General features: G+C 40.9%; 1 pseudogene; it reads right to left on the bottom strand.

Moving 5' to 3' along the window:
- Window positions 1–23,408, bottom strand: part of LOC119048359 (C-X-C chemokine receptor type 2-like) — a 65,028-nt pseudogene extending 41,620 nt beyond the window's left edge.
- Window positions 23,409–23,673: the final 265 nt, after the last annotated feature.

Raw genomic sequence — 23,673 nt, 5'->3', positions numbered from 1 at the left:
GCTCATTACTTCAGAAAGTTACCTCTATTTTTCCAAATTTGAAAATCAACACTTGAACATTATTATTATCATCAAGCCCCATATCTGCCTCTTATTTTCTGCATGGCCCTGGGAGAAAACCTCCACTCTCTGCCTCAGTTTCCTCATTAGTGAAGGAGGACTCACAAGGTTTTTGGGTGGATTTTATAAGTTATTGTGGGTACTTAAAACTTGGCACATGATAAGCACTTGATAAACGTTAGCTATCGCCAAAGCCACGGCCACCGCCATCATTATCATCATTGTCACTGTAAATCTATGTTTACTAAGAACTAAACAGGATTAACATCATTTTTTGTTCATAAATTGTTTTTATTCATGAACTTGCTGTATCACATGGTGAGAGCCCAGCTTCTCCTTCCGCCATTCTTACTTGCTTGTTCCTGAGCAACTGCCAACCCATAGCACTGGGACTCATCTCCATAATTGGCAAGAAAGCCCGACTAGTGGGAGGGCAGGGAGGAGAGACTCTTGTCATTAGGAATTTTCTGCTTACTAGGTGTCCTAACATGTCATATATTTCAGTGGAAGAGAAGAGTTATGTATTTTGCTTCCAGGCTGAGCCGTAAACAGGTATCAAAAGCCACTTGAAGGAGAGCAACCTCCTTCAAGGCTCCTGGCCCACCCGTTCTCACCACTAGATTGCGCTGTAGCCCTACTTTTAGGTTCTAGAATTTTTAGAATAAAAGGACCTTGTAAGATATATAAAGTTTCCCAGCAGTATTACTTGGTGTGAAAAGGTTCCTCCCAGAATTAAATTAAGAGCTTTTAGAAACAGTTGGTGGATGGAACAATTTAAACCTTTTTTTGTGTGTGTTTTCTTAATTCCCAGTAAGATTAGCCAGCAAGCAGAAAATCGGTGAAATTCCTCTGAAGTTGCTGCATTAGTTCGCTTAATGAAGCAGCCATTGGCTTACGCCATCCTCCCTCCCGGTTTTAATCCTGGAATATACTCTTCCCTCCAGAGCAAATGGAACTTTGAACTTATTTTTAATAGTCATTAAGTGATACCAATGAATGGTGTGGATTAGATTAATACCTAAACAGCTGGAAGTCATTAAACAATGAAAGATACTTTTCTTCATGGTTTCCCTCTTGGATATAAAAATTTTAGTTAGAAAGAAGACCTGAAATTTTTAAAGAAGAAACCATATATGTGAAAGTAATCTGTAAAATATGAAGTGCGGTTAAACTGTTATTACTATTTTAAATTAAAATAGTAATTAAATTCTCATTGAATACGTGAGAAGTGTTTGCTGAATCATGATTTTGATGATTGCCAGATAAGATTGTGTTTAGGTGAGAAAATCATCACAATAATATGGAGAAAGTGTATGAGAATGGGAAGGAGGGGGGAGGGGGAGAGAGAACAATGAATCAACAGTAGCCAAGTAAATTAGACATTTTGAAGCACACAAAAAAAATGAGAAAGCAGACACACAAAAAAGATAGATTTTATTTTGGCCTTTACTCCTTAAAATCTAGGGAAAGAAATAAAATATCACCATGTATAAAGAGTAATTTGGTAAGATACACAGAAGCAAATGCCAATTAATGTAGGGCAAAGTAAAGAGTATGCCTGTGGCTGGTAAGCTGCATATTGACCTGATAAAAAGGAAATGGGCTTAATGATGCAAGTTTTCACGGCACAAATGGATTTCAAGTGTTGAAATATGGAAGAGAGAGACATGGTTTGGTGAAGCCTAGAAGGATGGCATTTCGAAGGAATTTGTTTTGGAGGAAAACATGGCACCTCTGAAGATTCAGCAATGAGGGGAACAGCAGATGGGAAGAGATACCCTATTGAAATTTTCAAGTCTCCACAATAGATTCTCGCTTTAAGGTGAAAACTTTCTTTGAGACCAATTCACCCTTAGAATTGGGAGGATTGTTCACCATTGAGGAAATCTCATTAGAGTTTTGACTTTCAGCTCTCACCCCCCGCCCCATGGCAGCCGCTCTTCCCACAAGCATGGAGCTTTCCCACCGGCACTCAAGACTGAGTCGCTGCTTGTGTGCTCGGTGACTCTTTGTAACTTAGGTTTTATTTAGAATTGAGATGAAGGAAACACTTTTATTCGTTTGTTTTTAATTCCTTCTGCTCTGCATTGTTCCCACTTAGGAAAATCAATGTGAAGTGTCTCCACACAATTGAGAAAGGGCCGTTGAGTTACAATCACTACTTGAAATTAAGTATAGGACAGATGTTATAGGAGAGTCAGAGTAAAGAAGACGGTGCAAGTGAAAGTGAATATCATATTTCTAAAAAGTTGTATGGAAGAAAGAAGATGAAGAAATCGGTTAAAGAGCATGTATGAATGATCCATGGACATGGACAACGAAGTGGGGACTGACCGTGGGAGTGGGGGGGTGGGGAGGGTGGAAGAGGGCACATGTGGGGAAGTTGGGACAACTGTAATAGGATAATAAAAATTCTTTTAAAAAGTTGTGACAGATATTAACAATGTCTTCATTTAAGTGCCTCCTCACAACATCAATAGGAAAAATACTCAGCGTCGGATCAAATGTTGTTGAATTTTCCTGTCAGATCCAAAAGCCTTATAAAACTTGTATTTATTGGGCTATGCATAGTTCAAGGCCCTTTTCTTCTACCAGAGAGAAAGAGATGCAAAAAATCACTGAATGAAGTCTTTAACATTTTTATTACTGCATAATTACTTGTTTTTCTTTTTTTTTTCAGGGGTAGAGAAATACAGAAAGTTGGTTGTAGGAAAGGCATGACTGTAAAATGTGTTGAAAAGTGTGATGGGTGCTCATTAAAGGCATCCAGTTACAGTACCACCCAAAGAACCAGCCCCTAACTGCAGCCTGCTTCCTGCAGCATCCGAGACTGCATATGGTCCTTCATTGGCCTCCCTGGTGCGTGCTGTCTGGGGCCTAACGCTTTAAGCCGGCAGTGCCCGGTAGGGCTGGCAGAGGTGATGGCTGCTTTACACTTGGCTGCTGTTTTGAATGTGGCTGCCGGTGGATTTTAAATATTCTAATTAACTTCACTTTTAACCGTGCAAGTTTTTCGGGGTATCTCAAATGAAGCACACTGGTTTTACAAAGTCAGCCACTATCTGTCCAAGTCTGTGTGGTTTTAACCTGTGGGTCAGATAAACACTGGTTTTAGGAGGTGTGAGAGGAAGGGCCTGGTGCCTCATGCTGAGCCACAGTGGGGAAGGTTATTGGAGTTGTGGTATAATTCAAGGTCAAGAACAAAAATCTGAATGATTAAACACACAAGCAATTTAGGTGCAGGGCTTGGGACAATTGAGATGTCAGAGTGGGTGATTCAGGTGAAACAATCTGAAGAGCAAGAAGTAAGGGGATGGTCAGGGTCCCTGGAGGTTCCCCACAGCCCCTTGGGGGAAGCTCACAGTCCAGGCCCAAGGGCTGGAGTAGCATGGGAACTTGGAAGCAGATCATCTGAGAAAGAGTCCCCGTGGGTCTCCAGTATCTTCCGGACCTGGTCCACTTGGCTGGCAGGTACATTTGCTTTTGCCTTCCTGCTTACCTGTGCCACCCACCAACAAGCAATCTTCATGGAGGTAGAGGGGCAGGTAGAGGGGCAGAAAGCAATAGCTGCTTTCAGGTGCTCAAGGCTTGAAACGGACTAGTTCTGCTGGGTTCTGCCAGGGACAACATGCCCTCCCCATACTTGTTGGACACCCGAAAATGTTCCTGGACTTGTTTTCATGTTTCCTCTTCTAGGCGGTTTGTCTGGCTGGGTCCCTTGCCTCTTTCCTAATGCCTCACTGTCTCCCGGCCCCTGGACTGTGAACTCCTCAAGGGCAGGCATCCCTGGGCCTGGCGTGGCACTTGGTACAAAAAACGTGCTCAGTGTTCGCTGAGGACGTGAGAAGAGTCCAATCATGGCTTCCAAAACTGCACTCATTTTGATGCTGCCTTCACAACTTTTATAAAGTCTGAGGACCCATTGTAATTTAATTCAGCATTTTTCAACACATTGATTTCCAATCAAATTGCTGCTTAAAACCTAATTTTGTTCTAAGCATTAATATCTGTGAAATGACAGCATTGCTATGCTGGCAATAATTTTTCTGAGGTACATGAAGATGAATTCAAAAAAAGTCGAGGAACCGAGTCCCATCGCATGCCTGTCTTGCACACCACTTAACGGATGCATGTGTTCCAGGGTGCTTCTACTAGTCCCAGGTGGTAACCTAGGTTCTTTCCTTGTTGCCATCTTCCCTGAGAGCATTGTCTACACCTTGCCATTGCCACAAATGCCATGGACTCCACTCCCCACGTACTACCCACCTGCTTGCTCAGGCTGCTGTTAGTCTTACAGGCTTAGCCTTTCTCTGTCTAAAACGAATCTAGCCAGGCTTCTATTCCCTTGTGGCCTTACTCTCTGTAGGGTCATGCTCCTATATGTGAATGGTGAATTTAATCTGTGACAAGGTATTAAAGGTTAATAAGGTGAGACAAATGAATGTCACCCAAGGGCTTCAGGAAATGGAATTTTTAGGCAGGAGTGGCAGATTCTTAAAGAAAGAAATTTAGATTTAGAAGGACCTTTGGCATCTCTCATTACTTCTACACAATCACCCTTAAGTAAGACATGTCTTGACTCTTTAATTAAAAAGTATTTGTTATAGAACTAAGTATTAAATTACTCTACCTTCCTTAACTTTTTGGTCCATTAGTTATTTTGAATTCCCCTTATTAGTTATTTTGTTTCTGAATTCCCCTTATTTTCCTTCTTGGGATTTTCTTAGTAGAGGGGAGATAACAAGCTGATCAGCGACTTCTGGGTAAATGAAAGACTCAGGGCATGGGTTTGGCAGGGTCGTTGTGGCTTTTTTCCTGGCACTTGTCTCCATGTACAAGAAACACACTCAACTGGTCTATAGATGCTGGTGCCACTGAGGCCAAAGGCCTGAGTGTTTCCTCAAAAGTCGTGACAGCAGGTCCGAGTCCTGCCTCTGTGACTGGGAGTGAACCAATGATCTTCTCCTCCTGGCTTTTTCTTTTGCAAAAGCCATAGTGATATTTTCTATACATACTCGTCCAGGTTGTAGTGACGGGTAAGATAGTGTGCATGGTCACGCCTATGCCTGCAGCTGTCGGGGCACCTGACACAGAGCCTGGGTCTGGTTGTGCCTTAGAGGTTGGCTGACCCATCCAAGTGCAACTAGCTTTTCCTCCCCCACACTGAAGTCCATCCTGTAATGATAGTGTTTCTGTGGATGCTTCAGACACTGTGTGCAATCCATGGAAAGGTGTTAAAGATACTGACTGCTCTAGACCTTTAGAGTAATTGTACATTACATGTAGATGCCATGCATTTGGCTGTAATATCTCTCTTGTCCTTTACATTGGGTGAGCCAAGCTTGCAATGCTTAACCACTGCGTTCTAAGGTCTCCTTATTTTGGTTCCATGGCTTTAACAAGTCTGTAGTGCAGGCCCTGAGCCAAGTCATGGGCAGTGTCTGCCAGGATTGTCTGAAAGCCAACTTTGAGCCTCCTGGGCCAAGAGTAGTTTTTGGCCCAGGGAGGCCACAACACCTCATATCCAGCAGGGAGGGGGAAACCACTGCTATAAAACTCAGTTGAAAAGAACAAAAAGAGACATTGAAGTCAGAATAACTCAGGGGGAGTTTCAATGCCGTCTGGCAGATAGAGGCTCAAATTCAGGAGTCTTAGGTCAGATTGTTGCCTCCAATCAGAGGTGATACTCCCAGGTATGTAGTGACCTCTTTTTGCTCTGGAGAGACACAGATAGGTATCACAAGACTCCCATCTGTCCAGGTTTGAATGGCAGCCTCTGTTTAGGAGACAGATGTCTGACAGGGCCCGCCAGGATGATGGAGGGTGTCAAGAGAGCCCTGACAAGGACGGGGGCTGCTCAGACACTGTTTCCCTCTGTGCCGGCTGGAACCAAGCCGAGGGGTCCAGAGGCTTGTTTCACAAGATTCTTATTCCCCCTTTCTCCACCCCAAAGCAAAATGATGTAATTGTGATAAATAACCACAATGAGCATCCTGGCCGGCATAAATCTATCCTTGTTATTTGTGCCTAGCTTGAAACCTTTGTCATCGCAGATCACGCCTAATCCAAATACATGCCTGAACTTAGTTCTCAACTTGCCATGCTATTAGTGAGTTATGTTGGTTTGAGATGAGGGTAATACATTGTTAGCAGGCTAGTCAGCTGGAGGAGGGAGCAATGGTGTCCCCATAGGACCTGAGTGAAAACATGATGTCTAATATTTCAGCAGGTTCCCCTCCTCCCTCCCCCTCGCCCGGAAACATTGCAAAACCTGGCCATGTTAGGGCTGCTACTGGAATCTTGGCACATTCTTTTTGCCTTGTTGCTGGGAATCATTTGTAAAGTTATGTTGTAGCAATGGAGTAGAATGATACTAATCAGATCCAACTCTGTTATTTTTTTCACACGAGGGACTGTGTGTGTTAGTAACCAACTCAGAGCCTATCGCAAAAATCCATTTATTTCTCTCTGTGACTTTAAGATGAAATTTCTTCTTTAAAAACCACATTTTGATTATAGTGGACCCTTCCATAGTCTAGAGATAAACTCAGACTAGAAACCATTAGTCTGAAAGGTATTTCCAGGATCATTTCTTGGCTTGAATTCATCTTTATAGAAAGTATTAAATGAGTAGGGAGTGTAGAGTAAGTGTTCTTTGAAGCAGCATTAAATCTGACTTAATGCAAACGGTTTAATTATACAAAATGGCTATCGTCTTTTTTTTTAATTAAAAAAATTGGGGGGGGGCTAGGTCACTCTAGAACATGGTAAAGACTTCAAAGAGTACTAAATACAGAGTTCACTCCTGTCTCTAAACCCTGCAGTGCACCTGCCTCAGGCAGCCATTCTTGTCTGTTTGTTACCATTGTGAAGATAGTGCATGCATATAAAATGCATTAGACTGTTAGTTCAGATTCTTACACTTTGTTTTGTTTGCTACTGTATCGCCAGTTTCCAGAATAGAGCCAGGCAAATAGGATAGGAGGAGCTCAATAAATATTTGTTGACTGACTAAGTGAATAAGCAGGAATGCAAGCATGCAGACATACCATTGGTATTGCACCACATACACTGCTTTACACCTTTTTTTCATTTCATATACTTTTTAGCTATACCTATAGTGTTGCCTCATTGTGTAAACAGTCACCTAGTATTTTGTTGTAGGGATGTACATAATTTATTTCTACCAGTCCACTAAGAATGGGCATTTAGATTGCATCTATCTTTTCTTTAATAAAATAAGTTGCAATGATATCTGTGCTTTTATGTCATTATGTACATTTTGAATTCATCCACAAGATAAATTTCTGGTTAGGCTCTGAGCTCTCTGTAAAATGAAATTCTTGGAATTACTTGATCAAAATACATGCATATGAAATGGCTGCTTTCCAAATAACTAATCCTTTCAAGCTTTAAGGAGAGTTTGCCATTTTTATTGGTAATGCAAAGCTTTTCTCTTCTGTTCCCTTTGCCTAGTGTCCTTTGATGTTCTTCAACTGGAGAATTAGCTCTTTCTGAATAGCTCAAGCATAACTTCCCCAATAAAGATCCTCATACTACACTAAACTATGATTTACTTATGAACCCGTTTTCCATTTAGGCTGAAAATTCCTTGATGACCAGGGCTGTGTCCTCACCTCTGTTTCCCCAGTGACTGGCACAATGCCTGCCGTATTGTAGGTACTGATGAAGGTTCGTTTCATGGTGAATATGACAGTGAATTTTAGAACGTTGGTGTGGAAAACAAAAGTACAAGCTTGCCTCAAGGCTGAGACTTTGACAATGGTGGAGAGAGGAGACACATTTGAAGTTAGTACTGTAAGACTCAAAAACAAGACTGAGAGGCGAGGTAGGCCCTAGATCCAGCCAGGCTGGGGAGTCTTAGCTGGGGCTTGCAGTCAAGCGCATAGGTTAAAGTTGAGTAACTGGCTTGGATCCACGTGAATGCAGATACAAGAAGAAAACAAGATGAGCCCAAACCCGGTATTTATTTGAGCAGAGCAGATGAGATGGAAATAGGGTTAGGAATTGAGGCGAGTCGTTGGTGCTCCAAGGAGAGTTGTCTCTAAGGACTGAACACTGGTGCCAGGGTTCAGTCTGGTCCTTTCAGCTGGAAGACACAGGCTGTATGCAAACTATCTCAAGAAGCGGGTGTTTTTGAATGGAAGCTTACAGGGCAGTAAATGGAAGAGAGATCTTGCAGGAACTAAGAAAAGTGTATTAGTTATTTGTTGCTATATAGCAAGTTACTCTAAAATGTTATAAGTCAGAAACAATACACATTTATATCTCACAGTATCTATGGGTCAGAAATCCATGAGTGGAGCAGCTTAATGGGGTAATTCTCACTGAAGGTCTCTCATAAAGCTTCTGTCCAGTAGATCTGCTTTCAAGCTGACTCTTGAGGGTATTGTCAGGCCATAGTTCCTTAGTGGCTGTTGGCTGAAAATCTCTGTTTTTCTAGGCAAGTCTCTTCATGGGCTGCTTAAGTGTCCTCAGTCTATGGCAGCTGACCTCCTCCAGGGTGATCCAAGAGAGAGAGCCCAAGATAGAAGCCAATTTTTTATAACTTACTTTCAGGTTTAAAACCTAACAGTCTTGTATAATCTAGGTGATGTACCATCATTTCTGCAATATTCTATTTATCACACATACCAACCCTGTGTTAGTGAGGAGGCTCTGTAAAGGCGTGAATACCAGGAGGTGGGGCTCATTGGGTGCCATTAGGGAGACCAGAGAAATGAACTGTACAACATCCAGAGCCTATTGGAACTAGAACAGGGAGGCTACAAGGTACCAAACCCTCCTACATTCAAACTGACTCCTTTAGGAGCTGTGAGGTCTTTTCCTCAGGGTATCCATTCTATCCTCCTCAGGTTTTACTGATTGACTTCCTCTCCTTATTCCATCAGTTGACTTACCTGTGGTCCTACAAGAGCTCTATGATCCAACCCCACTCATACTCATGTAACTTTATTCTTCTTCCTAACTGCTCAGTGTCTTGGTCACCCAATACTAAATTTCCACAAGAGAAACCTGATTGTTCCAGCTCTTACTATTATATCAAATCATAGGTAGGGGGTTGTGTCTAGTGGAAAAACACTTGGTTTAAATTCCCTTCTCCCAGCCATCAGCCAATATTAGGGGCTTGGATTAGATAGTTCTCAATAGGAGCTCTGAGGCATGAATATCTAAGGTTGAAGCCAAGCCTTCTGAAATCCATGAAGACAGGGAAAACACTGGGACCAACATATTCAGTAATGAAGAACATGAATAGAGGACTCACAGGCATGGACAATGAGAGGGACTGAGGATGCGAGTGAGGGGGAACAGGGTGGAGGTGAGCAATGGGTAAAAAGGTGGGACAACTGTAACTAAACATCAATAAATAAATAAAAATAAAAAAGAATACAGACTCTGAAGCCTGCCAAAGTAGGGCCTGAATCTGGTCCCCAGTTTATTGCCATATTTTTTTAGGTAAGGTGCATGTGCCATCTCTGTAAAATAGAAATAATAATAATAATAATAATAATGTATTTGATAGCATTGTCACAAAAATTGAATGGGATTGCATGGGATAACATGCTTGGTGCAGTGCTGGGAAAATAATAAGCTTTAATAAATGTTGTCATTTCTATTAATATAATTTAATTCAAGTGATGTTTTTCTTTTTTTCCTTTTTTAAATTTAATTATTGTTCAAGTACAGTTTTCTGTCTTTTACTCCCATCCCAGCCCCCCCCCCCACAGCTCCCCACTTCCCTCCCATTTAGTTGTTGTCCATGTGTCCTTTATACTTGTTCCTGTAAATCCTTCCCCTTTTCCCCCTGAAATTCCCTCCCCTCTCCCCTCTGGTCACTCTCCTTCTGTTCTCTATTTCAGTGTCTTTGGTTATATTTTTCTTGCTTGTTTGTTTTGTTGTTTAGGTTCCTGTTAAAGGTGAGATCATATGGTATTTGTCTTTCACTGCCTGGCTTATTTCACTCAGCATAATGCTTTCCAGTACCATCCATGCTGTTGCAAAGGGTAGTAGCTCCTTCTTTTTCTCTGCTGCATAGAATTCCATTGTGTATATGTACCATGATTTTTTGATCCATTCATTTACTGACAGGCATCTAGCTTGCTTCCAGCTCTTGGCTATTGTAAATTGTGCTGCTATGAACATTGTGGTGCATAGGTTCTTTGAAATTGATGTTTTAGGAGTCTTAGAATATAATCCCAGCCATTGAATTACTGGGTAAAAAGGCAGGTCTATTTTTAGTTTTCCGAGAAAATTCCATACTGTTTTCCACAGTGGTTGTACCAGTCTGCAATCCCACCAACAGTGAACTAAGGGCCCCTTTTCCCCACAACCTCTCCAACATTTGTTGTTTGTTGCTTTGTTTATGATAGCCATCCTGACTGGTGTAAAGTGGTATCTCATTGTGGTTTTAATTTGCATCTCTCTGATAGCTAACGATATTGAGCATCTCTTCATGGGTCTCTGGATCTTCTGTATGTCCTCTTTGGAGAAGTGTCTGTTCAAGTCCTTTTCCCATTTTTTAATTGGCTTGGTTGTCTTCTTAGAGTGGAGTCATGTAAGTTCTTTGTATATTTTGGAGATTAAACCCTTGTCTGAGATATCATTGGAAAATATGTTTTCCCATACAGTTGGTTGTCTTTTTAATTTAATACTGTTTTCTTTAGCCATGCAGAAGCTTTTTATTTTGATGAGATACCATTTGCTTATTCTTTCCTTTATATTTCTTGCTCTAGGGGACATATCGGTAAAAATGTTGCTGTGTGAAATATCTGAGATTTTCTCGCCAATGTTCTCCTCTAGGACTTGAATGGTTTCACAGCTTATATTTAAGACTTTTAGTCACCTTGAATTTATTTTGGTGTATGATGTAAGTTGGTGCTCAAGTTTCATTTTTTTGCACGTAGCTGTCCAGTTCTCCCAACACCATTTGTTGAAGAGGCTATCTTTACTCCATTTTATGTTACTGCCCCCTTTGTCGAATATTAATTGACTGTAGAGAGTTGGGTTGATTTCTGGGCTCTCTGTTCTGTTCCATTGGTCTATGTGCCTGTTTTTATGCCAGTACCAGGCTGTTTTGATTACAGTGGCCTTGTAATACAGTTTGATATCAGGTATTGTGATTCCTCCTACTTTGTTCTTCTTTCTCAAAATTGCAGCTGCTATTCAGGCTCATTTATGGTTCCATATAAATTTTTGAAGTGTTTGTTCTATGTCTGTGAAATATGCCATTGGTACTTTAATAGGTATTGCATTGAATCTGTAAATTGCTTTGGGTAGTATGGACATTTTGATGATGTTAATTCTTCCAATCCATGATCAAGGTATATGTTTCCATTTGTTTGTGTCTTCCTTGATTTCTTTCTTCAGGGCTGTGTAGTTTTCTGCATACAGGTCTTTTACCTCCTTAGTTAGGTTTATTCCCAAATATTTTATTTTTGTTTTTGCTATATTGAATGGGATTTTTTTCCTTGATTTCTGCTTCTGCTGATTCATTGTTGGTATACAAAAATGCCTTTGATTTCCGGATATTGACTTTGTAACCCGCTGTTTTACCAAATTCATTTATTAGTTCGAGCAGTTTTTGAGTAGAGTCTATAGGATTTTCCATGTACACTAACATGTCATCTGCAAAGAGTAACAGTTTTGCTTCCTCCTTTCCTATTTGGATGCCTTTTATTTCCTTTTCTTGCCTGATCGCTGTGGCTAAAACTTCCAATACTATATTGAATAGAAGTGGTGAAAGTGGACATCCTTGTCTTGTTCCTGATCTTAGTGGAAAAGATTTTAATTTTTGCGCATTGATTATGATGTTGGTCTCTCATATGTGGCCTTTATTATATTGAGGAATGCTCCCTGTATACCCACTTTGCTGGGTGTTTTTATCATAAATGGGTGTCGTACCTTATCAAAGGCTTTTCTCACATCTATTGATATGATCATGTGATTTTTGTCTTTGCTTTTGTTTATTTGATGTATTACATTTACTGATTTGCAAATATTGAACCATCCTTGAGTCCCTGGGATGAATCCCACTTGGTCATGGTGTATGATCTTTTTGATATATTGTTGGATGCGATTTGCCAATATTTTGTTGAGGATTTTAGCGTCTATGTTCATCAACGATATTGGCCTGAAGTTTTCTTTCTTTGTTGTCTCTCTATCTGGTTTTGGAATTAGGATGATGCTGGCTTCATAAGAAGAATTTGGGAGTTTTCCATCCTTCTGGATATTTTGGAATAGTCTGTGGAGAATAGGGGTTAGCTCTTCCTTAAATGCTTTGTAGAATTCTCCTGTGAAACCATCTGGTCCAGGGCTTTTGTGTGATGGGAGTTTTTTGATTACTGCTTCGATTTCTTTTGCTGTTATTGGTGTGTTTAGATTTTCTGCTTCTTTTTCATTGAGTTTTGGAAGATTGTATTCTTCCAGAAATTTGTCCATTTCCCCTAGGTTTTCAAATTTCTTGGCATACAGTTCTTCATAGTAATTTGTTACAATCCTCTCTATTTCTGTGGTATCAGTTGTCATCTCTCCTCTTTCATTTCTGATTGTGTTTATTTGTGTCCTCTCTCTTCTTTTCTTGATGAGCCTACTTAAAGGCTTGTCTGTTTTGTTTATCTTCTCAAAGAACCAACTCCTGGATTCATTGATCTTTAGAATTGTGCTTTTAGTTTCTATGTCATTTAATTCTGCTCTGATCTTGGTTATTTCCTTCCTTCTGCTTGCTATGGTTGTCTTTGTTGTTGTTCCTCGAGTTCTTGTAGGCGTAGAGTAAGGTTGTTTGAGATGTTTTTGTCTTCTTTAGGTAGGCCTGTATTGCTATAAACTTCTCTCTCAGGATTGCCTTCACTGTGTCCCATAAGTTTTGGGTTGTTGTGAGTTCATTTTCATTTGTTTCCAGAAACATTTTGATTTCTTTTCTAATTTCATTCTTGACCCATTCGTTGTTTAATAGCATACAATTCAGTCTCTATGATTTTGGGTGTTTTGGGTTTTTTCTTTGGGGTTGGTTTCCAGTTTCAGTCCCTTGTGGTGGGAGAAGATGCTTGGTATGATTTCAATTTTCTTGAATTTTTTGAGGCTCGTTTTGTGTCCTATCATGTGGTCTATCTTTGAAAACGTTCCATGTGCATTTGAAAAGAATGTGTATTTAGCTTCTTTGGGATGAAGGGCTCTATATATATCAGTTAAGTCCATTTCACCTGGGTGTTGTTTAATGCCACAATATCTTTGTTGATATTTTGTTTGGGAGATCTGTCCATTTTTGATAGTGGGGTGTTAAAATCCCCTACTATAATTTTTGCTGTCAATATCTTTTTTGAAGTCCTCTAACATTTTCTTGATATATTTGGGTGCCCCTATGTTTGGTGCATATATATTTACGATGTTAATGTCTTCTTGGTGGATTCTTCCCTTGAGTATAATGAAGTGAGTCTCTCTTTATGGCCCTTTTTTTGAAGTCTATTTTGTCCAATATGAGAATTGCTACCCCAGCTTTTTTTTCTTGTTCGTTTGCTTGGAAAACTTGTTTCCAGCCTTTCACTTTTAGTCTGTGATGGTCTTTTGTCCTGAGGTGGGTCTCTTGTAGGCAGCATATGTGTGGGTCATACTTTCTTATCCATTGAGCTATTCTGTGTCTTTTGATTGGAGAATTTAATCCATTTACGTTTAAGGTTATTATTGATAGGTACTTATTCATTGCCATTTTTTGTACCTGTGTTCCTCTCTGTCTGTCTCTTTTCCTTCCTTTCCTTAAAGCAGTCCTTTTAGTGTTTCTTGTAGAGCTGGTTTGGTGGAGGTGTATTCTTTTAAACTTCTTTTGTCTTGAAAGCTCTTTATTTGGCCTTCTATCTTGATTGAGACCCTTGCTGGGTTAAGTAGCCTTGGTTGTAGGCCTCTGGTTCTCATTACTTGGAATATTTCTTGCCATTCTCTTCTTGCTTGGAGCGTTTCCATTGAGAAGTCAACAGCTAACCTTATTGGGGCTCCCTTGTATGTTACTTCTTTTTTTCTCCCTTGGTGTTTTTAAGATTCTCTCTTTGTCTTGGAATTTTGCCTTTTGATGATGATGTGTCTTGAAGTGGGCTTCCTTGGGTTCCTCTTGATTGGGACTCTCTGTGATTCCTGGATTTTTTCTGTGACTTTTTCTGTCATCAAATTAGGGAAATTTTCTCTCATTACTCTTTCAAATACTTTTTCTATCCCTTGTTCTTCTTCTTCTCCTTCTGGTATTCCTATTATTCGGATATTATTACGTTTCATATTGTCTTGCATTTCTCTTAATCTCTCTTCATTCTTTCCGAGCCTCTTTTCATTTTCTTGCTCTTTACGTGAGATGCTTTCTACTTTGTCCTCCAACTCGCTAATCCGATCCCCCGCCTCATCTATCCTACTTTTGAAACTTTCTACTGTGTTCTTCAATTCGGAAATTGTATTCTTCATTTCCTCTTGTCCCTTGCTGATATTTTCTATTTCCTTTTTCATGTTGATGTAGTTTGCAGAGAGATCATTGTAGCTCCCCTGTAGTTTCTGATAACTCATTGTGAGCTCTTTGAACTTCGTAATAACCAGTGCTTTGAATTCACTATCTGATAGTTGATTAGCCTCTATTTCATCTAACATTCTTTCTGAAGTTTCTGCCTTTTCTTTCATTTGGGGATTGTTTCTTTGTCTTCCCATTGTTTGAGACTCTACTTGTTAGTCTCAGCTTCTTAAATTGATCTGTTCTGACTCTCTGGGTTTATGGTGTGAACTTCTGTGGTATGATAGCTGTGAAGTTCAGTGGTGCAGACTCCTTCAGGTGTCTTGATGTTCTCCGTCTCCACCTACTCTCATGCTGGTCTTCATGCTGTTCCCCGAGCTGGTCGCCTACCACTCCTGAGTGTCCTGGCTCCCATAGCTGACTCCTCGGAGACCAGGCCTGTCGCTATGGCAGCGGCACAGGGGCGGAGAATGTCCTGGCTCCTGTAGCTGACTCTCCAGCACCCAGGCCTGTCTCTATGGCAGTAGCACAGGGGCCTCCAGTGTCCCGGCTCCCATACCTGACTCCCTGGGGCCCAGTCCCGTTGCTATGGCAGGGGCACAGGGGCTGAGAATGTCCCACCTCCCGTAGCTGACTCCCCGGTGCCCAGGCCCGTTGTTATAGCGGCGGCACAGCTCCCGTAGCTGACTCTGCCGCTGTCTGGTGTTTCAGTGTCGGTCACAATCTCTGGTCTTTTAATTTCATAAATGCTGGGTAACCGATGGTTTATTATGCTGTTTCTCTATAGTTCTGTGAGGATTTTCACCCATGAATATGGGAGCTAGAATCTGCTCCGTCCGACTCCGTCGCCATCTTCCCAGCATCCCTCTTTGCCCATTTTTTAATTGGGTTGGTTGTATTCTTAGAGTGGAGTCGTGTAAGTTCTTTGTATATTTTGGAGATTACACCCTTGTTTGAGGTATCATTGGAAAATATGTTTTCCCATACAGTTGGTTCTCTTCTTATTTTAATACTGTTTTCTTTAACTGTGCAAAAGCTTTTAATTTTGATGGGATACCATTTGTTTATTCTTCCCTTTATGTCCCTTGCTCTAGGGGACATATCAGTAAAAAAGTTGCTGCGTGAAATATCTGAGATTTTCTTGCCAATGTTCTCCTCCAGGACTTTAATGGTGCCACGGCTTATATTTAAGACTTTTATCCACCTTGAATTTATTTTGGTGTATGGTGTAAGTTGGTGCTCGAGTTTCATTTTTTTGCATGTAGCTGTCCAGTTCTCCCAACACCATTTGTTGAAGAGGCCATTATTAGCCCATTTTATATTGCTGTCCCCTTTGTCGAATATTAATTGGCTGTAGAAATTTGGGTTGATTTCTGGGCTCTCTGTTCTGTTCCATTGGTCTATGTGCCTGTTTTTATGCCAGTACCAGGCTGTTTTGATCATAGTGGACTTGTAATACAGTTTGGTATCAGGTATTGTGATCCCCCCTACTTTGCTCTTCTTTCTCAAAACTGCAGCTGCTATTCGTGTTCCTCTATGGTTCCATGTAAATTTTTGAAGTGTTTGTTCTATGTCTGTGAAATATGTCATTGGTACTTTCCTTTTCTTAAAGAAGACCTTTTAGTGTTTCTTGTAGAACTGGTTTGGTGGAGGTGTATTCTTTTAGTTTTCTTTTGTTTTGGAAGCTCTTTATTTGGCCTTCTATCTTGGTTGAGAGTCTTGCTGGATAAAGTAACCTTAGACGTAGGCCTCTGGTTCTCATTACTTGGAATATTTCTTGCCATTCTCTTCTTGCTTGGAGCATTTCCATTGAGAAGTCAGCAGCTAACCTTATTGGGGCTCCCTTGTATGTTACTTCTTTTTGCTCCCTTTGTGTTTTTAAGATTCTCTCTTTGTCTTGAAATTTTTCCATTTTAATGATGATGTGTCTTGAAGTGGGCCTCTGGGTTCCTCTTGATTGGGACTCTCTGTGTTTCCTGGATTTGTGTGACTTTTTTCTCTCTTTAAATTAGGAAAAATTTCCCTCATTACTTTTTCAAATACGTTTTCTATCCCTTGTTCTTCTTCTTCTCCTTCTGATATCCCTATTATTCGGATATTATTACATTTCATATTGTCTTGCATTTCTCTTAATCGCTCTTCATTCTTTCTGAGCCTCTCTTTCTTTTCTTGCTCTTTCTGGGAGTTTTTTCTACTTTGTCCTCCAACTTGCTGATTTGATCTTCTGCTTCATGTACTCTGCTTTTGATTCCTTCTCCTGTGTTCTTCAGTTCAGAAATTATATTCTTCATTTCCTGTTGGCCCTTGCTGATAGTTTCTATTTCCTTTTTCATGTTGATATAGTTTGTGGTGAGTTCACTGTAGCCCCCTGTAGTTTCTGGTAGCTCATTGTGAGCTCTTTAAACTTCCTGATAACCAGTGCTTTGAATTCAATACGTGATAGCTGACTTGCCTCTATTTCATCTAGCATTCTTTCTGAGGCTTCCTCCTTTCCTTTCATTAGGGGGTTGTTTCTTTGTCTTTCCATTGTTTGTGAGACTCTTCTTGTTAGCTTCAGCTTCTTAAATTGATTTGTTTTGGCTTGCTGGATTTATGGTGTGACCTTCTGTGGTATAATACCTGTGAGATTCAGTAGTGTAGTCTCTTTGATCTTCCCAGCTTGCTGGTCTTGGGCTGTCCTTTACGTTGGCTCTGAATTTGTCTTTAGATATTTGATGTTTCTGGGTCTTTTTTTGTGAGTCCTTCCCACCAGCTGGTGAACTGATGGTCTCCCTTTCCCCTACCCATTTTAATTTGTTGTGCTGGCGAGGTTGGGTTGCATTGAAGCTAATTCTTCTGCATGTAAAGGGTTTTGAGGATTCTCTTTTGCTCTGGTTCAGTCGTTTGCCCTGGGTAGTTTCTCCTCTGTTTAGTTGTATTTCCAGATAGGTCTTGGATTGAGGTTTGTGTGGTTTCTACTCCTTCCTTCACCTTCTTCTGTTGTTATTTGTTGGTGGTTCCTTTGTTGCTGAGTTTCTTCTTCCCTTGGGTATCCTGGTTTTCACTGCTTCCACCTAGTCTTGTGTGTGTGTATGTGTGTGTGTGTGTGTGTGAGATCAGTTGGAGGGGAAGGCAAACTGGTTTATGACAGCAGGAGAGTATTCTATGATATTTACTGTAGCAGCTAGTAGAGAAGAGGTAGGAGATCCCCTGGCTATGTACAGTGATAACTGTAATCTTCAACCCAACTAGCCACTTTCTAGAAAGGATGGAAAGAAGATAAGGCTCTTGTTGAGGAGGGAAGTTTTGTGATTTGGATCTAGAAAGGAGTGAGGTTGAGGTAGGTCAGATTCTGAGGTAAGGTGAGAATAAAGGATGGTAAATAGGTGTAGTCTGAGAGAGAATAGAGTTAATCACTACGGCATTGTAGTTCAGGCAACAATGAAGTGGGCTAAGATCTGGAGGGCTGTTGTGTAGTATTTACAATATTATGTAACAGCTATCATTTACAATAATGTTAGAGCAACAATCATATGACAGAATCTATGATATAACAAGATTAGGGGATATTGGACCTTCAATAGTGTGCTAACTGGGCAAGGGGAAGTAAAGGACAGTAAACTAACAATACACTATCACTGAGGGGACAGGGAAAACCTTTCAAGTGATACAATATATCCAGCCAAGGTAAAGAAGACTATACAGAAATAGGAGGAATACAAAGATACTATTAAAGTAAAAGATGTAAGAATAATGAAAAAATACAAATATGCAGTGACTTTTAGTTATTCTGCTATAGCAAAGTGAATTTTGTCTCTCTGTCTCTACTGTTGGGATTCCCCCTTTTTCATTCCAACTCTGGTCTTTTCGCCGTTCCAAGTCTTTTGTGTCACCTTGGGGGGGGGGGGGGTGAAAAGAAAGAAAAAAAAAGGCAGCAGAAGTGAGGAAAAAACAGTAGGTTTTGAAAGAAAGGGAGAAGAAATAAAACAAGAAAGAAAAAGAGATAGGGTAAAAGTATTAAAAGATAAAACAACAATAAAGTTAAAAAATAAAAGATTATTAAAAAAAACAAAACAGCAACAAAACAAAACCTCTTGTTAGTTTCCAGCTGATCAAACCATTTTTTTCTGGTAACACTAGCTGCAGCAGTCTGAGGGGCAATTGGTGTGGCCTTTCGCCCTTCTTGATGAACTCAGCTGGTCTCAGGCGTGCTCTCCTTAGATCCGGACCAGCGCCTCTCCCCAGAGCCCCACTGAGAGCAGACTTTTCCCAGGATTCACATTCCTGGGCTGGGGTGCAGGTGCGCACTCCTGGCCAGGCTTCCCTGGTCCCACAGGCTTGGGCAGGAACCTTTCCTAGTGGTATGGGAGAACGCCAAGACGACTCTCAATTCTCCTGAGCTGGAGACCACAGACTCCACAGGTGATCAAAGCCCTTTGGTTTGCTTCCTCGTGCCCACTCCTCTCTCTGACACTTTAAACAAACAGATCTCTCCTGGTGTTTTTCAAACTGCACCTGGTCGGGTAGGGAGGGAGCTGATTACCCGACTCTCTCCCAAGCACCTTGCTGCCAGCCTTCAGCTCCCAGAGTCCAAGGCAGACCAGCCTGGGCCCTGGCGCAGCCCAGTGGAGGCAGCAGCCTGGACCTGCAGCTTCTGCACTGTTCCCTCAGACCTTACTGACCTGCAGCCCTCTCCTCACCATTTGGTTATTCAGTGTCCACTCTAGTTTCTGGAGTCCTATTTTCCTATATGCTGGGTCACTGTTGGTTATTTGCTGTGCTCCTCCGCAGATCAGCCAGGTTTTTCTCCCATGTGTGGGGGGAAGTGGAATCCTTTGTCCTACTCTGCCCCCATCTTCCTCTAATACGCAAGTGATGTTTTTTAGAGGTGAATGGATAGACAAGGAGTCTCCATTAGTTTCATTTCCTCATTGAACAAATATTTATTGGTAATTCTTTTCTGTTATGATTTGGTTTCTGGTTATAGCATATACATTGAGGTATACTTGACCTATTGTTGATTCATTACCACATATTCACACAAAGTCTTCAAGGTTTTTTATTTTATTTTTTTAAAGTTCTCTGCAGGTGCTCAGTTCCCCTGGAACCTACTCTTACGTTTTATAGATAACATTTTGTCTCCTCTACTAAGAAGAGAGAATAGTGGGTAATGGAAAGAACCTAGACTGGGCAAAAGCTGATGTAAATTATAGTCTTGGCTCTTCCTCTAACTGGTTGGCAAATTACTTGTCTTCCCCCAACTGGTTTTGTCTCTATAAAATGGTTATAATAAAACTTACCTCACTTTATATAAGCAGCCATAGGGTGTGGTAGTTAAGAACATGAACTCTGAAGCCAGATCATCAGGTTCAAGTTCCAGATCTCCCTTTTACAAGCTGACCTCATCCACGGTTATCCAGTCTCTTGGTACCTCTGTTTCTTTACCTGCAGATAAGATAATAATACCAGTACCATGCCCATAGGTTGGATTGGGAGGGTTCAATGGGCCAATGTAGACCCACCTGGTACGTGGCAATTGCTACATAATTGTTATCTAATTTTCTTGGTATAGTTTTGCTCCTGGATCTAAGAACCAGTAATAATAGCATTTTACTATATCAGACACAGGAATAAAACAAAAGAACAGATATATCCAGAAGTTGGAAGTCAGGAGCTCCTCATTTTCTTTATGTCTCTCCCAGAATTGTTTTACATAATAGTCTCTTCTTTCTTGCTATTTCAGGAAAATAAAAAATGTCTGTCTATGCTGCCACTATTTGTTTCTATCTAATTATCAGTAGCTTTATGAAAAGGGAACCACAGTCCCTTTTTGACAACTTTTTCTTTTCCAAGAACTCCATTGACCCTTAAATCTGATGTCTACCCTTCTGCCCTCCTTCACGTGCTCCTTCACTGGAGCCCTGCCTGACAAGGCATGGAGGGCCTCCTCTTCCGGCCCAGCTGTCTGTCTGCAAGGCTTCCTCCTTCTGGGTGTCCATCTGGAATCTGAATCACCCTCTTTTTTCATGATTTTTACATACTTTTCCTTTATTGTATGCTCTTAGTTCCCAAGTCTGTCTTCAATAACCTTCTCATCAAATGTTCCTCTCTCCTTATAAGTCTGTCCTCTCTGATGGCTTAAATTCTCACATCTGTGAAGGGGCCGCTCATATGTGGGTCTAACTCCAACTTTCTGAGTTCAAGTCCTTTGAGTTTTAGACTCAATATGTCTGAAACAAAACACATCATCCACCTGTCAGTCGAACTTCTCGCGTCTCCTTACTTCTTGCCTGGGTCATCCAAAGTTCAGAGACATCCACTCATTGTTCATCCTATTATTTCAAAGTGTATTGTGTGACAAGCATTGTGCTCGACAAGGAGAATGCAAACTTGCATGTGACACAGGCCTTGGCTTTAGGAGCTAAGGAGAGATAGACATGGTGATGGAAGAATTTGGCAAGTGTGGACAGAGCTCTGAGGAGGGTGTGCCCAAAATGCTTGAGTGGGAGCAGTCAAAGAGGCTGCAAGGAGGAGGGGAAGCTTGCCCAAAACATTACAGGTGAGATTTTCGAAAAGAGGTGGGGAAATCCAAACAAAGGAGAGCGTGAGCCAACTCAAGAGAAGAGAAGCAGCCAAGAGCTGTCAGGACCTGAGTGCCTCCCCCACCAGCTGCTCCACCAGGAGCCAGAGCTCCCTGCAGGCCCACGCGGGTGTGTTCTTGGCATTTGTCTTTGCCTCTCTTCCCTCAGTTCCTTAGTCAATCCTTCATTGCTTCATTATTGTTTTGTTTTTATTGTTGACTCTCTCTTAGGAAACTTTAAAGACTTAAACAAAAATAGATACTCTAATAAACTCCCATGCACCCATCACAGTTTCAACTATAGTCAACTCTATATCCTCACCTAGATCCTTCTCATCTCTATTATTTTGAAGCGAGTTTCACAAATTATATCATTTTATCCACAAATATTATTAAAAGATAAAGAAGTTATAAGAAATGTAACTATGATATTTATTTATAACTCAGAAAAATGTTTCTTAATATTTCTTAAAGTGTTTCCTAAAATATTTCCTAAAATTAAAAAAATGTTCCTTAAAACAAAACTTTCTTAATATTATCATATATTTAAATCTTATATCTTATAAATCATTTTATTTTTTATAATTTGTTTTTGCCAGAACCCACACTTAAGTCCATATTTGTAGTCAATAACATTTTAAAGTGTTTGAATCTATAATCTCTATCCATCCAAACCATTTTTCTTCTTCCCTGGCAATTTGTTGAAGAGATGAAGTCTTTTGTCCATAGATTTTTTTCCCAGTTCGGATCCTGCTAATTGTATCCAAGTGATATTATTAGATGTGTTCCCCTGTCCCTTGTATTTTCTATTAATTGGTAGACATCTATTAATTAATTTGATTTAAAAATTAAATACTTTTTGTCAAGACTACCTCATAGTGGCATAGAAAGCACATAATATTGGCTTGTTTTTAACAATAATTGATGCTTAGAACCATTTGTTTGTAAGAAGCAGTAAAATTGTGATATTCTAAGTTCTGCCATTCTTTACTCATTTATCAACAGGAATACTTCTCTGAAGATGAACTTCCTTTCACTTAATGTGTGGGATCCCAGTGGCATACTTCATGGAGGAAAGACAAAATGTGTGCATTATTCTTTCCCGTAAGTACCAGTGGGTTTCCCAGCATCTTCCATACTGAATAATTCATGTTTTTTAAAACTATTATTATGAAATTGTGGATTTAACCTCTGTGATGTGTTTTAGTCCCCTTCAGTCCCCTGATCTGATGCTTAAATTGGTCTGAGTTTGGCCTATGACAACTTTTCCAAATTGGCTCTGAGTTCTTTTTACACAACACAGTAGTCTTTGATAGCTTCTGTATGAACTGATATAAAAGATCCCCCAGACCCATCTTGTATGTGTCCTGCCCCAGACTTGGAGTGAGCCAGATTTGAAGGACTTCTGGTTTCTTGTAGTGGGAAATGCATTTCAGAACCACAGTGTTCTCCATTACTTTTATTTATTTCTTTAATATATTTTATTGATTACGCTATTACGGTTGTCCCATTTTTTTCTCCCCTTTACCCCCCTTTGCCCTGCACCCCTCTTCCTGTAAAAGGGTGCAGCCAAGGTGGGGGGGGGTGGCAAGTAAGGATTTGGAATGGGGTCCAGAACTTGGTGTCCAGGAAATATTAGAAAAATATATATATATGATGTCCTCACCCCCACAAGTCTGAGCCAGAGGATGGGATGCATGGAACAGGGCCATTGATAGTTGTTTCGAATAGCACAGCTTTTGGCGACCATGAAGGGACCGTACTTGCCCATGGCAGATGACCCTCTCAGGTGCAGGATGTGGGACTTTGGGATTTTCCCAATCTCCAAGAATTTCTCTGCACTCCTCCTGAGGGCATTGGCTGCCTAATCATGCCTGGAAAGGTAAGAAGAAAATGAAATAGGGAATGGGGTGGAAAAGTGAAATGGTTTGGTTGAAAACTTGTTTCTGAACACTTTTGGAATAATGGAGTTTGGTTAGTATGCTGCTTCCAGGTTGCCCCGGTCTGCTCACTTACAGTTTCGGTGAGCCTGGGTAGCACTAAGAGAATCTGCACTCGGGTTTGGGATGGAAGCAAACCCCTAGGCTCTGTAATCCAACCCTACATGTATGTTGGGGATTGAACAGCAAGCCATGTGGGGGGTGCTGCCATTTTGGGTAAAACGGAGGATGAGCCATATGAGTGCCTCACCATGGAGGACAGGTCAGGCATGCGGGTCGCCATCTTGGATGACCCGGTGTGAATCTGTGCTGCCATCTTGGATGATGGGTCACCTGAGGGTTCTGCCATCTTGGAACTGGGCAAGGTAGTGGGCTAAGGGTTGTCTTCAGATTATGGGCTGTATGTTGCTGCTCTGTGGGCACTGCACCAGTCAGGTTCTCTGTGCAAATGGTTCTGATAGGGATGGGTCTGTTTCTGAAGGTTGTGAACTGGGGTCTAAGGGTGACTATCTGATTTATAGGGTGTTTGCAAGTTCTAAGCTTCAGAAAACTTAGTATGTCCCTGTGAATCTAGAGACTTTAAGCTGCCAGACACTGAGTTTAAGTATAGTTGT

The sequence above is a fragment of the Artibeus jamaicensis genome, unplaced genomic scaffold (genome assembly GCF_021234435.1).
Source record: "Artibeus jamaicensis isolate MK-2021 breed Jamaican fruit bat unplaced genomic scaffold, CSHL_Jam_final contig_1284, whole genome shotgun sequence".
NCBI lineage: Eukaryota > Metazoa > Chordata > Mammalia > Chiroptera > Phyllostomidae > Artibeus > Artibeus jamaicensis.
Note: the sequence above shows the minus strand (reverse complement) of the source record. Positions and strands in the feature narration are given on the sequence as shown.